The 15370-nt window shown below is 40.2% G+C and overlaps 1 protein-coding gene across 2 annotated transcripts in view; it reads left to right on the top strand.

Annotated features, from left to right (window-relative positions):
• The window catches only part of PRKG1 (protein kinase cGMP-dependent 1), a 1258123-nt gene that overhangs the window by 685764 nt on the left and 556989 nt on the right, over positions 1-15370 (top strand). The window lies entirely within an intron of this gene.

Here is a 15370-nt window from a genome sequence, read left to right as displayed (position 1 = left end):
TCTGCAGAAGGACTTGTCTTGCAAGCCTAGAACCAAAGAAATGAGCTAATGGTTTTCCCTTTCTTTTCACTGATCTTTTTCTTCTTGGTTTTTGATGGAGTTCTTGATGGTTGCAGTTGCTGGGTGTCTCCTCTTGTAAAAGCAGCCGTTCTTCCTTGGGTCCCATGAAGGTCTTCCTTGTGGATTACTGTGAGCCAATCCGGTGTTTTCCACCAATTCCTGTGATTTTCTTCCTTCCTTCCTTCCTTCCTTCCTTCCTTCCTTTCTTTCTTTCTTTCTTTCTTCCCCATAATCAGGCTCTTTCAGAGAGATCTTTCTCAACTGTCACTCTGAAATTTTCATTTCCATCCCTAAAACCCTTGCATTTCTCCCTCTGTTTAGAACACAAAGATCAAACTCTTTAGTTTATCTCTGGAGGCACTGGAGATGTCGACCTCACTATATCTCCTGCTATTCCTTCGTATCCCCGTCCTCACCAAGCCCCGGATGCAGTCTTCTGATACCTCTTCATCCATCTTGGTTCAGGCAAGTCCTCTCTCCACGGGGGCTCCCTACCAGCTCCTCAAGTCTTCAAAACTTAAATCTATTCCAAGAACACCTCTCTGAGTGCTCATGGATTCAGTCTTGCAACTGTACTTTTTTTTTTTTAAGAAATTATTTATTTGAGAGAGAGCACAAGAGAGAATATGAACAGGGGGAGGGGTAGAAGGAGATGGAAGATTCTCCATGGGGAAGCAGACTCTCCACGGAGCAGGGAGCCCAATAGGGGGCTGGACCCCAGGACCCTGGGATCGTGACCTGAGCCCAAGGCAGAGGCTTAACTGACTGAGCCACCCAGGCATCCTTGCAATTGTCTATCTATAACCCATAGACTGTAGTACTCTGTACTGCCTTCTACTTTGGGGGTCTTTCCTTCTGGACTGCCTAACTTTCTTCCAGGCCAACCATCTGCTCTAAGTCTTGGGACAGAGCAGACACTGAATAAATGTACGATCAATTGGAACAGGGTCCCATCTGATTATTCTGGTGGGCATTATATAAATGCTCACTAAAGAACAAATAGCATATGGGCTCATGAGCAGTGGGTGTTATACACAACTAATGAATTGTTGAACACTACATCAAAAGTTAATGATATACTCTGTGCTGGTTAATTGAACATAATAATAAAACAAAATCAGGACAAAGTTAAAAGGAAGAATAAATAAATAGAATGAGCTTGTTATATTTGCTTTTTTTGTCCCCTCCCTACTACATATTATGTAAGACTCTATTAAAAATGAAGTGGTGTCTTTATTTGCCTAAGTATCTGGGCACTAGCAGTTGACCAGCAGTTTTAGTGACACTGTTAATACTGCAAATTAGTGATGGAAATACCTAGTCAGTTAATCCACTTAGATTTTGAATGATCATCCCAAGTGATACCTAGCCATAAAATGACTTATGTCCTCTATATGTGTCCTACCCGGTATGTTAGCGCTAGACATATGTGGCAAACAACTAATTAATTAAATAAATTTAAATGCATTTTAAAATCCATTTCCTCAGTCTCATTAGTGTCTGCATAAGTTTTCAGTAGCTGCATGTAGCCAGTAGCTGCCATATTGAAAGCATCAATATAGCATATTAGACTTAAATTAGTTACGTAGTGACAGATTCATAAGCTGGAAATTTACCCATTCGCTTTTATTTTGGATAAGTAAAAATTTGAAAAGAAATATGCTAGCATAAGTAAATAGTCTTTAAAATATGATGAATATTTTTACATAAATCTGCTTAGAGAAATTAAAAGCATTTGCTAAATTAATGCCAAATAAATATTAAAGAAGATACTCACTAGGAGTTACCAGATAATACATTCCATTAAAATAATCTGTAACTTTGTAGTTTGGTATTGTGGTAGTTTGCAAGTTATGGTAAAATAAGCATAATTATTTGGACTTATGTTATTTTACCATTCTTCACATAAGCTGATGATATTTCATAAAAGCTTTTACTGGTACATATAATTTTGTAGGATCATTTTTTTAAGTCAGGCTGAGAAACACTAGGTATAAGTAAAACATAAAATACTAAATGAGGGTTCATTAAAACATAACATTTTGGTGCATTGATTCTGAAAGTTTTAATTGACACCGTAGCATGTTGTATATCCTGTCTTTGAAAGCATGAAGACAAACATTTGAGATACACCTACCCTATATTTAACATTATAGCAAATAGTGTAAATATTTTCTCAAGGTTTTTTTTTTTTTTTTTTTTGGGGGTTATTACTATTTGCTTTAGATAAAGGGAAACGTATTTTTGAAAATCTGTTCTCTATTGTACTGGATAAAGCAATAGGGAATAGAAATGTTTAAGCCATAAAAGCTTAAGCTAGATTAAACTCTGATACCATTTCTGTTGGTTTGTCTGAAACAAGATTTCAGGAGCTTGAAACCTCTCAGGTCAAACAGAGTCAGCCATGAGAGGGTTTTTCAACAGAAGATTGCCTCCACCATTGTAAACTTTGTATTAGATTTCTTCTTGTCCAAAATATAGCTTAACTACATAAGGAAATACAAGGAGTAAAGAAGAGAGGTCACATTTTTTCTTTCCTGCCTGGATCTTTTGGTTCTTTATCAGACCATTCTAGTTTAAAACTACTCCTTTGGTTACTGACTTTTCTTGGGGTGAGGGGGGTTCTTTTTTTCCTCATCTAAAGTAGAGGTCTTCATAGCTGAACGGATTCCGTCCATCCTCTGTTCCTTTCTTTGTTTCAGAGTATTTGGAACAATGAAGAGAGCTGACTCATGTTTTCACGATGCTCTTACCGCTTCTGTGTCCATGGTTTTGTGATTTTTTTTTTTTAAGATTTTATTTATTTGAGTGAGCTGGCTCATGTTTTCATATTGCTCTTACAGCTTCTTTGTCCATGGTTCCATTATTATTTTTATTTTTTAAAAAATTTATTTATTTGAGAGAGGTAGTGAGCAAGAGAGAGAGACTGCATATGTGCATGGGGGTTGGAGGGTGCAGGGCAGAGGGAGAAGGAGAAGCAGGCTCCCCACTCAATAGGGAGCCTGATGCAGGGCTACATAGAATCTGGGACTCTAGGATCATGACCTCAGCCAATGGCATACACTTAACCAACTGAGCCGCAGTTGTATTTTTTAAGCAGTAATATCAGTATCTAGTACAAATCACAGACTTACTATCTGTAAGAACATTTATATGGAATAACAATTTAAAAAAGGATCCTCCCTATTCCCTTCAGATTGGAGGAAGCCTTCAGAGGGCGGGGGACGACAATGTTTTCCTCAACCCTCATAGGGTCCCTGGCTAGGTCTGAAAGTTAAACTGACCAAGAGAGATTAGCAAGAGAAAAGTGTAGACATTTATTCAGTAATAGTCTTCGGTGATACAGGGGTCTTCATAAGGAAATGAAGACTGAAAGAAACAGACCTGAGTATTGTTCTGCTAGTTTTGATCAAAAGTGTGGGCAGATATATATGAGTTAAGTGTAGTGAACTGAGGGAAATTGGGCAAGGTCTCTGAGTTCCTCTCAGAATGCCTTAGTCTTTTAAGATAAGCACATTCCTTTCCTCCAGGTACTGGGAGGCACCTCCCACCACAGGGCTTTATGGCCTGTTTCTGGGGTTTAGCAGAGCAGGAAGGTCACGGTGACCTTTTGCCACTTTTTCCAGACCCCTTCAGCCTAAGATATTCAATATACTGAGATGCCAAATTCTGGGGTGGTTTGTCCTGAACCTCTTTAAGAGGTATAAACCATGAAGATGATTAGGTACATTTTCAAAAAGATTTAAGAATGTAATTGCAAACCCTTACTTTTACCACTGCAATTTGATTCCTCCTATTGTAGGTATTTAAGTGACTCTTAAATCACTAAAGAACTAATTTCATGTTTTAGAGACTTTGTCATCTGACCATCTGCTTACCTAAAATAGAAATACTGAAATCAAAAAACATTTTATTTTATTTTATTTTCAGCAAGTAGACGACAAAGAAAAGACATTCCTACAAAGACATACAAATAGCCAGTGAATAGCACATGAATGTCTTTAGCCATCAAGGAAGCGAAATCAAAGTTACAAGGAGACCCACGTGCATTTGCATGGCCACGATCAAAAGTAAATTACCCAGTGTTGACAAAGATGTGGAGAAACTGTAATCGTCATGTGCTGCTGGTGGGAGTGTAAAACGGTGCAGTCGCTGTGGACAACAGCCTAGCAGCTCCTCTGAAGGTTGACATTGAATTATCATGTAATGTAGCAGTTCTGCTCCTAGGTATATACCTCACAGAAATGAAAGACATAAACTTCCATGCACGTGTCCATAGCATCACTATTGATAATACGCAAAAAGCAGAAATAACACGCTACAACATGGATGATTCTTTTTCTTTCTTTCTTTCTTTCTTTTTAGGATTTTATTTATTTATTTGAGAGAGGAGAGAGATCACAAGTAGGCAGAGAGGCAGTCAGGGGGTGTGATGGGGGGAGGCAATGGCAAGCAGGTTCCCTGCTGAGCAAGGAGTCCTACCTAGGGCATAGGACCCTGGGATCATGACCTGAGCCGAAGGTAGACACTTACCAGACTGAGCCACGCTGACGCCCCTTAGCAAGTACTTGATTGATGCTCTTCCTATGTTAACCACGACCCAGCCTTCCCAAAGAGGACATGAAATGGAACGTAAGGCTGAAATCCGTGTGAATGCTGGAGTACCTGAACGACCCTTGCTACCGCCATCTTCCTCCCTGAGGAGCACATCTCTCTCCTCCCCCCAGTCTTGTGGCCAAGGCTGAATATCCCACTATTAGAGGCTCTTGTCAGAGATTCAAAATACTTGGTCAGTGTGTAAATGAAGATGCCAACTGGAGTAAAAAATATTTTAAATGGCAATATTCCATGCCTCTATGGATGTCAGTGGATTTTTCTTCTTTATTAAAATGAAACAGTGAAGGGTTTAGTGGTACGACATACAAGAGCCAGAAGACACCATCAGTGTCTCAAGGTGAGCTTGAGAGGACACGAATTGCTTGGGGGTTGGGAAGCAGCCATGATCATGTCTGTGGTACGGGTCTATGGCTTTGGGGGGCTTAGCAAAAAAAAAAAAAAAGAAAAACACAAAACCTCTCAGTACCTCCCCCAACCTGCCTTATTCCTTCTCTCCCTTGAAGAGGGAATTGGTAGAGAAACACCAATTTTATGAGTGTTTATGAGTCTCCATCCAGTACAGTGCTGGCACTGACGGAGATGAGTTTCACGGTCATGCCTTGGCTGGTCCTGGCTGTGTCCATGGCCAGGTCATCAGTCTTTCCTCTCCACCTGAATAAATCCTGGGTGAAAGGGAAAGGACAAGGGACACAGAAAAGCCACTTTTCTCCTCTTCCCAGGATAATCCAACTGGAATACTTCAGGAGGGGCAGCTTTGGGCCCTCGTGAAAAGCCAGGTGATGATTGCTCAAGGCTCAACCCATGTCCCAGTGGAGGCACGAACTAGGGGGGGACTTGCTAAAACATGTTTATCTGAAAACAATGACAACAACATCCCTACCAACCAAAGATCCTGGAGCTCACCTCACTTGTAATTCACAAAGCATTCTAATTAAGTGAATTTTGTTTCCCCGCCAGGCAAACAAAGCCTCAAATAGAGGATAGAATACAAGTAGTCTGAACACATGTGAAAATGAGAGATTCCCATGTTTCAAGGTCATCCTCACAGACTCACAATGGGCCTTTGATGTCACCACTCCAAAGGCCTTGATTTGAATTTGAATTTGCGTGTGCTAGGAATCCTTCCAGTTAAATCCCTTAAACCCAATGTAAACCTTTCTTTAAGAGGAAAACAAAAATTCTAATTTGGTAAATTTACAAAGGTGGATGGTTGATTTGTACAGTTCATTATGACTGGGTTCAGAGACAAAGTTGAGCATCATAAATTACAACAGGGTTTTGATACCATTTCCAATAATGCGCTATTAGGGAAAAGGTTAATACAACATAAAGCTGGGCAGGCACTTTTAATGGCTTTTGTTATATAGGTCCTTTTTGGGGGAAGTGCACAGGGGTCTTTAGATGAGATTCAAAAATATTTGGCCAAATTCTTTTTTTTTCTTTTTTTGGCAGGGGAATTCTGTAGAGGGTTTCTTCTCACTGAAACATAAGGAGGCTTATTTTGTGCTTTCAAGATATCTTCTGTTTTCTAGATGATAAGCTGTGTGAGGTTGAGGTAGGACATATTCCTGGATTATGGGTGGAAACGTTTACAAAAGGAGCTGTAGAATCAGAACATGAACTCAGCATTCTTGTCGGCACTGTAACTCTTGCCAGGAAGACTGTGAGATTTGCAGATTCTAAAACAATTCAGGTTTTATGAGAGACTTTTTGTAAAAGGTGGCATTCATCCGAGAGAGTCATTCTTAGTCACCACTTGGCTGAAAGAATTTTTGATGTGTGACGTTTCTGGTGATAATACATACTAAATATAACTGTATTCCTTCTAATCAATTTGCCACAGCTTTTCCTCCACCCCTGAGAAAACAGGATCCCACATATGGACTAAATGCAAACTCAGGTGACCTTCCCATTTCAACTGTAGTATTTTATGTTCTGTTTCCTCTTAAGCCTAATGCTCACTGGATTATCTGTGAAAGAACAGGATTTCTATTTGCTTGGTTTTCAATCTGGCTTCTTAATAGAGGGGATGTCTCATTTAGTTACCTCAGACCGGGTAGGCAAAAGCGAAATTCAACTGCTGGGATTACATCAAACTAAAAAGCTTTTGCACAGAGAAGGAAACTGCCAACAAAATGAAAAGGTAACCTAATGAATGGCAGAAGATATTTGCAAATGATATCTCCGATAAAGGGTTAATGTCCGGGGCGTGCCTCAGGGCCACGTCAGCTAAGTGTCTGACTCTTGATTTCAGCCCAAGTCACCATCTCTGGGTCCTGAGATTGAGCTCTGTGCTCAGCAAGGAGTCTGCTTAAGATTCTCTCTCTTCCTCTCCCTCCACCTCTTCCCCCTCTGCTCATGTGCGTGTGTACTCTCTCAAATAAATAAATCTTTTAAAAAATTAATAAATGTAAATAAATAAAATAAAAAATGAGAAAAGAGAAATAACAACCAACACCACAGAAAGACAAACAAGAGAATTGTGCAAAAACAAGGTGTTAAATTGGACAACCTAGAAGAAATGGATAAATTCCTAGAAACATAAAATTACCAAAACTGAAACAGGAAGAAATAGAAAACTTGAACAGACTGATAACCAGTGAAGAATTGAGTCAGTAATCAAAAAACTCTCCAAAAAACAAAAGATCCAGGAAGTAGATGGTGTGACATGCAAATTTAAAGAAGGATCATTACCTATTCTTCTCAAGCTATTCCAAAAAATAGAAGAGGAAGGAAAACTTTCAGATTTGTTCTACCATGCCAACATTACCCTGATACCAAAACCAGATAAAGACACCACTGAAAAACAATTCTATAGAACAATATCCCTGATGAACATACATGCAACTATCCTTAACAAAATATGCACAAACAGGATCCAGCAATACATTAAAAAAGCATCACCACAATGAAGTGAGATTTATTTATGGGTTTCACAGGTGGTTCAATATTTGCAAATCATTCAACGGATACACCACATTAATAAGCAAAAGGATAACAGCCATATGATCATTTTAATAATGCAGAGAAAGTATTTGCGAAGTACAACATCCATTCATGATAAAAACCCTCAACAGAGTAGGTTGCGAGGGAACATAAGTTACATAATAAAGGCCATATATGAAAACCCCATAGCTAATATTCTTCTCAATTGGGGAAAACAGCTCTTTCCCCCAAGGTCGGGAACAAGACAGGGATGACCACTCTTACCACTTTAATTCAACGTAGTAATGGAAGCCTTAAGCCCAGCAAGCAGACAAGAAGAAATGAAAAAAAATCCAAATTGGTAAAAAGAGGTTAAAACTTTCATTATTTGCAGTGATATAGATATGATATAGGAAGCCTGAAAGACTCCACCAAAACACTGCCAGAACCGATAAATGAATTTAGTCAAATTGCACAATGCACCATCAATATACAGAAATCTGTTGCATTTCTATACACAAATAATGAAGTGGCAGAAGGGGAAACTAAGTAAACCATTCCATTTATAATTACATCCAAAATAACAAGATACCTAAGAATAAACCCAACCAGAGAGGTGAGAGACCTGTCCTCTAAAAACTCTAGAGCACGGATGAAAATAACTGAAGACACAAAGAAATGGAAAGGCATTCCATCCTCACAGACTGGAAGAATGAGTATCATGATATTGTCCCTGTTCTCCAAAGGAATCTACACATTTAAATGCAATCCTTATCAAAATACCAGCAGTATTTTTCCCAGAGCTAGAACAAACCTGCACAGAAGACCCCGGAGAGCCAAAGAGTCTTCACAAAGAAAAGCAAAGGTGGAAACATCACAATTCTGGATGCCAAGTTATATGACAAAGCTGTAGTAATCAAAAGAGTATGGTGCTGGTACAACAATAGACACATAGGTCTGTGGACAGAATAGAAAACTCAGAAATGAACCCACAGTTATATGATCATTTAGTCTTTGACAAAGCAAGAAAGAATACCCAGTGGGAAAACCACAGTCTCTTCAACAAATGGTGTTGGGCGAACCAGACAGCAACATGCAGAAGAATGAAACTGGACGGCCTTCTTACAGCACACACACAAATAAATGTGAAATGCCTTAAATACACAAAATGTGAGATCTGGAACCATTAAACTCCTCAAAGAGAACACAGGTAGTAACTTCTTTGACATTGGCTTTAGTAATTTCTTTCTAAATATATTTCCTGAGCCAAAGAAAATACAAGCAAAAGTAAACTATTCAGATTACATCAAAATAAAAAGCTCTGGGGTGCCTGGGTGGGTCAGTCAGTAAAGCATCTGCCTTCGGTTGAGGTTATGATCCCAGGGTCCTGGGTTGGAGTCCCATCATCAAATTCCTTGCTCAGCGGGGAACCTGCTCCTCCTCTCCCTCTGCTGTTTTCCCTGCTTGTGTGCTCTGTCAACTAAATAAAATCTTTTAAAAGAACTTAAAAAAATAAAACAACTGCAAAACCAAACAATTCTGATTAAAAATGGACAGGAGACATGAATAGATATTTTTCCAAAGAAGACATCCAGATGGTCAACAGACACATGACAAGATGCTCAACATCACTCATCATCAGGGAGATGCAAATCCAAACTGCAATGAGATACCATCTCACACCTGCAGAATGACTACAATCAACAACACAGGAAACAGCAGGTGTGAGCAAGGATGTGGAGAAAGGGAACCCTCCTACACTGTTGGTGGGAATGCAAGCTGGAGCAGTCACCCTGGAAAACAGCATGGAGGTTCCTCAAAAATTTTAAAATAGAACTACCAAACAATCCAGTAATTGCACTACTAGGTATTTATGCAAAGGATACAAAAATATGAAATCAAAGGGATACATACACCCCAGTGTATAGTGGGATTATCTAGAGTAGCCAAATTGTGGAAACAACCCAAGTCCATCACCTGATGAATGGGTAAAGAAGATGTGGTATATATATACAAGGAAATAGTATTGAACCTTTAAAAAGAATGGAATGTTACCATTTGTAATGGCATGGACAGAGCTAGAATGTATGAAGCAAAATAACTCAGAGAAAAATACATATGCTGTCATTCACAGGTTCTATTCAGCAGGTCTGGGGTGGCCTCATATTCTGCATTTCTAACAGGCTTCCAGGTGATGCCGATGCTGCTGGCCCAAGACACATTTCATTAGGGAGTGTTTAAAGCAACCTCAGGTCCCTGGAGCCTGAGGACATCCCATCAGAGTGGGAGGAGGGGGTCTAGTATGGGCTGCATTGGTGTATTTCCCTGTAGGGATGGAAGGAGAAGGACTGTGGTACCCAAATTCAGATTAAATTTCCTCAAGATTTTTTCCTCCGTTATCTGAAAAAATTCTGCAAAAAAATCGAAGGGTTTGATATAATGCTTTGTTTAGGATTGTGAGTTTCAGATTTCAAAAAAAATTTGTGTGTTTTTGGTTTTTTTTCTAGAGAGAGAGAGCAAGCACATGCTTGAGCTGGAGCAGGAAGGGAAAGAGAGAGGGAGAGAGAGGCAGACTCCTCTCCCTGACTCTCCCAGTCTCCCACACCAGCTGAGCACAGAGCCCAGCTGGGGGCTCAATGTCACCACTCTGAGATCATGCCCCGAGCCAAAACCAGGAGTTAGATGCTCAACCAACTGAACCACCCAGATGCCCCTAGATTTCAAAGATTTTTTTTTCAACATTTTATTTATTTGACAGTGCATGTGTGTGTGCACATGAGAGCATGAGCAGTGGTGAGGGGCAGAGGGAGAGGGTGAAGCAGACTATCTGCTGATCAGGGAGGCCATGTGGGGCTGGATCCCAGGACCCTGAGATCATGACCTGAGCCAAAGGGAGACTTTCAAACCACTGAGCCACCCAGGTGCCCCTCAAAGATTTTTTAAAAGTATTTTTCAATTATCTTGCCCCTCCTCCAAGATTTAACAATCCCTTCTTAGCCAGTTTCCTTTATCAAATCTTCTCAAGACATTCGTTCTCATAGAAATAGTGTTTCCAATCCATATAAATAATGTATCGATTTCTATCTTAATATGTATGACCAACAGTACAATGGGCATCAGGTGGTTTATGAACACAGGTGACATGAATATGCATGCGTCATCATGATGCAGGCCGGCTGGGTGCAAGAATCCAGGAGAAAAGGTCCTACAGGACCAGCCAAGACGGTCCTTGGCTTCCCGCAGGCCGGAAGTCATGTGCACACAGGGGAAGTGGAAAGATTTTTTAGTGTGAGTGAGGGGCAGAGAACAGCAGACAGAGCATCTGGGAGGCTCAGAGAAGAAAGGAAAATGAGTCTCGCCATTGCTTGGGGCTAAGGGTTTGTGTTGTAAAACGGTCTAGGTTCCATGTTCCTCCAGGAACCCGGACAGGGTCCAATCAAAGGCAAGGGCCAGGTGAACAACAGACGTTCTCCCAGGAGTCAGCCGAAGATTATTCAAAGCGAATGTCCCAGAACATGTTCAGGATCTAACTCTTCTGGGATGTTATTAGGTGTTCGAGGTCCTAGAACAAACTTTGAGAACTGACTCCCTTGCTTCCCCCTTGAAGTGGGAACAAAGCCTCTCAGGCTTATTCAGAGGCAAAATGCCGAACAGGAGTTAATGGGGCCCAGTAGAAAAAAGAGCAGAGATGAAACCTTTCTCAAATGGAGTTCTTCAGCACCCCCAAACTCAACAACTTTCATAGAAATCACCTTTTTTTTTTTTTTGCAACCCTATTCCATAGATATGCCCATACCTAGTATCTGTGTCTGTATCTCTCTCGGTCTGCCTGGGCCCATCCCTCATCTATGCATTCCCGCAGAGACACACAGCCAGCATCAGTGTGGGAACAGACACAACTGACAGGACGGATGTCATGACGCCATATTGAAGAGTAACTCATGAGCCGCCATCATCCAGTTTGCGTTGCGTACAGAGTGATGGGTTTTGAAAAGCATTGGGAAGCACAGATTGATGGTTTAGGGGTGCTCAGGTAAGAGAGCCATTGTTTAAAAACAGGAGGAGGACAGGAGAGACCGTGGGGAGACCATTTTAACTGGGGGTGTTCAGGAAAAGCGCTCTGAGGAAAGGGGTCTAGAAGTTGAAGCCCGAGTAAAGAGAAAGAACTCACCCCTCTAGGGAAGGAGAGGGGTCGGAGGAAGAGAAACTGCCAAGTACAAAGCTCAGAGGTGAAAACGAGTTCATAAACTCCAGGAGACGAAGCTCGGCCTGAAGCCGCTTCAGCCCTGAGTTGGGGAACTGAGGGTGGGAGGTGGGGTTGGCTCAGGGCCTGACAGGACATGGTAAGGCTGTGGGATTTTACTCTCAAAGCAATGTAAGCCATGAGAGGTTTGAAATGAGGGAGGGCATGATCTGATTTTTTATTATTATTTTTGTAATTAGTGTGGCTTCTGTGTGGAAATTACACAGTGGAATTTTTTAAAAAAATACTTAATAACAGATAAAGATATCAAAGAACCCTTTTTCCCTATGTATCCTAAATATATGCCCATTCTAGAGCCATTAGCATTTAATATTACATATATTTCTCTTTTTAGAACTATATTTTTGAATTGAAAAATATAGTTATTTTGGCTTAGTATTTATTAAAAATACAAAACATTTGTGGGAGAAAGGTACTCATGGGATTAGGATTATAGGATATTCCTTGGTTCAGTATATCTCATGAAAAGCTAGCAATAAAAAATGTGCCATGCCCTTTTTTTTTTTTTTTTTTTTTTTGGTGCATTTCTTTGTTTGGGTGTTTGTATATTTGCTTGGTTAGTTGATTTGGCAAAAATAGACGTGCTGGACCTCTGGTCCAGCTGTTTTTCTAGTTCACATTTGTAAACTAAAAATTTCTATCGAATTGAACAGAGTTGTTTTCCTACAGAGGAAAACAGGAGCTGTAAACTCCAAGCGTGCCTGGGACTGGCCAAGAGGTGTGTGAATCACACCTGCTGTTAAGGCCATAGGGGAGGCTGGGCCTGTGGCCCCACTAAGGAGTATATGGTGACCCTACCTGTACTCAAATTCAAAATTTTGAAACCCTTGGGCTTAAATATCTGCAGGCTTTATGGGCCCAAGGGCACAGGTCCAGGTCCCTTGTTCAAAGATATTTAGAGTTTCCAGAGAACAAAACTGACAAAATGGATGGTGGGGAGGGGAAAGCATGTGAAGATGGGCCAGTGGAGAAACACAGAAGCATTTTGGATGTAGGCTTGCCTTGAGACAGGAAGCCTACTCTGTTAGTAGGTGGTGTTTGTGCTTATCCTCACAGAGCCAGGGTGGTGTCTGGAAATGTTTGAATTCCTCATTTATGTTGCTATGTTCTTTAACATGTGAACAAGGGTGATGTTTGGGACACAGAACATGATTTCATGGATGTTAATGCAGCAAGCAAGGCCCATATAGGCCTTTTCATCCTGTTATAAACTCAACTACATGATTTTTAATGTGGTTCATGTTTTCCATGTTATTAAAATTGAACCTTCAAGGTAAAGGAGGTTGGGGACTGAGTTAGAGTAGATATATCTCGGTCTATGGAATTTCTAAGGATAAAGAGACAGATTCATAAATATCTAGGTTGTCTGATAGTCTTTCAGGTAGCAGAGCAATGAAAGGCGGACTGAATTTTGGGTAAGATAGGTAATTAAGTACAGAGACAAAATAGTTTTCGGGGGAACCTGCTGATTTCATGGCTTGAGGTCTGAGAGATAATCCATTCCACTTTTTTGATAGACAACAAATTAGTAATCAAACATATTCTTTTTCTAAATGACTGACCTTTGGGACCCATGAGAATGATGTTTGCAAATTTAATGCATACTGGTTCATACAAAAGCAATTACGGCTGAGAATATTGTGCATTTTAGTCTAATTCTTTAATGATTAATTACCTGCCTTTGGCACCTACACCAGCTCCTGCCAATCAAGAACTGTCATTTACCAAATACTTCAGCTTTTTTTCTAGGGTAATACTTGAGTGTTTTTATGTACAGTGTTTAATAATCTCCGAGCTTGTTATTTTTGATAATCCTACCCCAAAATCACTTTTGATGTAGTGTAGGCCCTGTACTGACATAAGGGTTATACCGTGGTAGAAAAATATCAACTGTTAACATCTCATGAGAAAGGTGGTTTGTAATATGAACACTTAGAAAGCTGGATTTTCAGCTAAAGGAGTAAACATTTGGTTTTTATTTGTTTTTTAAACATTTGTTTAGAAGTGTGTAAAAGCAAATGAAAATATTGGGAGATCTAGTTAAGATTTGGAATATGCGTATGTATGAGATATTTTCACAACCTTTATACCAATATCATAATATTCATACTATTAAAGTTAATAATAGCCTTAATGATATTTTTTAAGTATATTAATTTTCTTAAAATGAATTAGTTCTTGACAAGGCTGGTGAGAAAAGCCAGCTCCAAGCAAAGGTCTGTCTAGAGATTAGCTGACAATTTAGTCAGAGGCTGACTCACTCTTTTGTGAGAAGACCATGAGATGTGATGGATAATTCAGTCTCCCCCACAGTGGGTTGCTGCGCATAATTACCCTTACGCCTCCTCAGACCTAAGAGAAAGGCCTGATATACTGTAGGAAATTAGGATCTGTGTGCTTAGTTAATGTCCCATCAAAGCTTGGGAAAGCAAGACACTTTGCAAACTGAGATTATACTAAGGTTTTTGGTTTGGGTTTTTTGGTTTGTTTGTTTGTTTGTTTTAATTGCTGTTTTTAATGCTTTTCTACCATTAAAATTCTGGAAAGTGTTGAAAAGTCATACTTGATCTCACTTGGATTAAGTCTACCTTCATTCAGGATTCATACTGGTTTATAGCTTATCAAATAATTCTTAAAATATAAGAGGAGAAGGGCTAATGGGCAGGCACTGATTAAAGTTGACCTTTTCCTATTCCCCAAGAAATACACTGCTGGAGAGAAATTAGCCTTAAGGAGGCATTTGCAAAGCATCCTTTCACTCCACCATCTTTAGGTATTGTTACTATGAAAGACTTTGCGATTCCATCTGTGATTCCATATTTAGGAAAATGCAGGATCCTCGGGGTTATAACCAGTGATTATATAGTAACAGACCTAAGATTCTGATTAGAGGGGCACCTGGGTGGCTCAGTGGGTTAAGCCTCTGCCTTCGGCTCAGGTCATGATCTCAGGGTCCTGGGATCGAGTCCCGCATCGGGCTCTCTGCCTGGCAGGGAGCCTGCTTCTTCCTCTCTCTCTGCCTGCCTTTCTGCCTACTTGTGATCTCTCTTTCTCTGTCAAATAAATAAATCTTAAAAAAAAAAAAAAGATTCTGATTAGAGCACACACACATTGCTGAGATCACCATCAAAAGAAATGAGGCTCTGTCCATTGGCCCTGAGATACTCAGTGAACCGAAGTGAGGAGAACCTATTTTATAAGGTTTTTCAGAGCTAGGGAGATTGCTTCTGCTATCTGCTACTAGTTTGTTTTCTCACGTAACTCCTTGTTATAGCTTATTTTGTTCTGTGTGGAACCTTTTTTGGGAAAATGGATTTCCACCTTAAGACAGAATGTGTTGTCGTTTGTCTCCTGTGATTTTGGCATAGCAAATACAGAAACGAGGGACAGTCCATGTTCGGAGTTCCCAGGCTAAGGAAAGTGGGAGTGGAGGATGCAGAGTGTGGTAAAATTGTAGGCTGCAACGTAACAAGTGCTGTCAGTTATGGAGGGGACTGTAAGATC

Source organism: Mustela putorius, unplaced genomic scaffold (genome assembly GCF_011764305.1).
Source record: "Mustela putorius furo isolate JIRA1106 unplaced genomic scaffold, ASM1176430v1.1 tig00000577_pilon_pilon_pilon, whole genome shotgun sequence".
NCBI lineage: Eukaryota > Metazoa > Chordata > Mammalia > Carnivora > Mustelidae > Mustela > Mustela putorius.
Note: the sequence above shows the minus strand (reverse complement) of the source record. Positions and strands in the feature narration are given on the sequence as shown.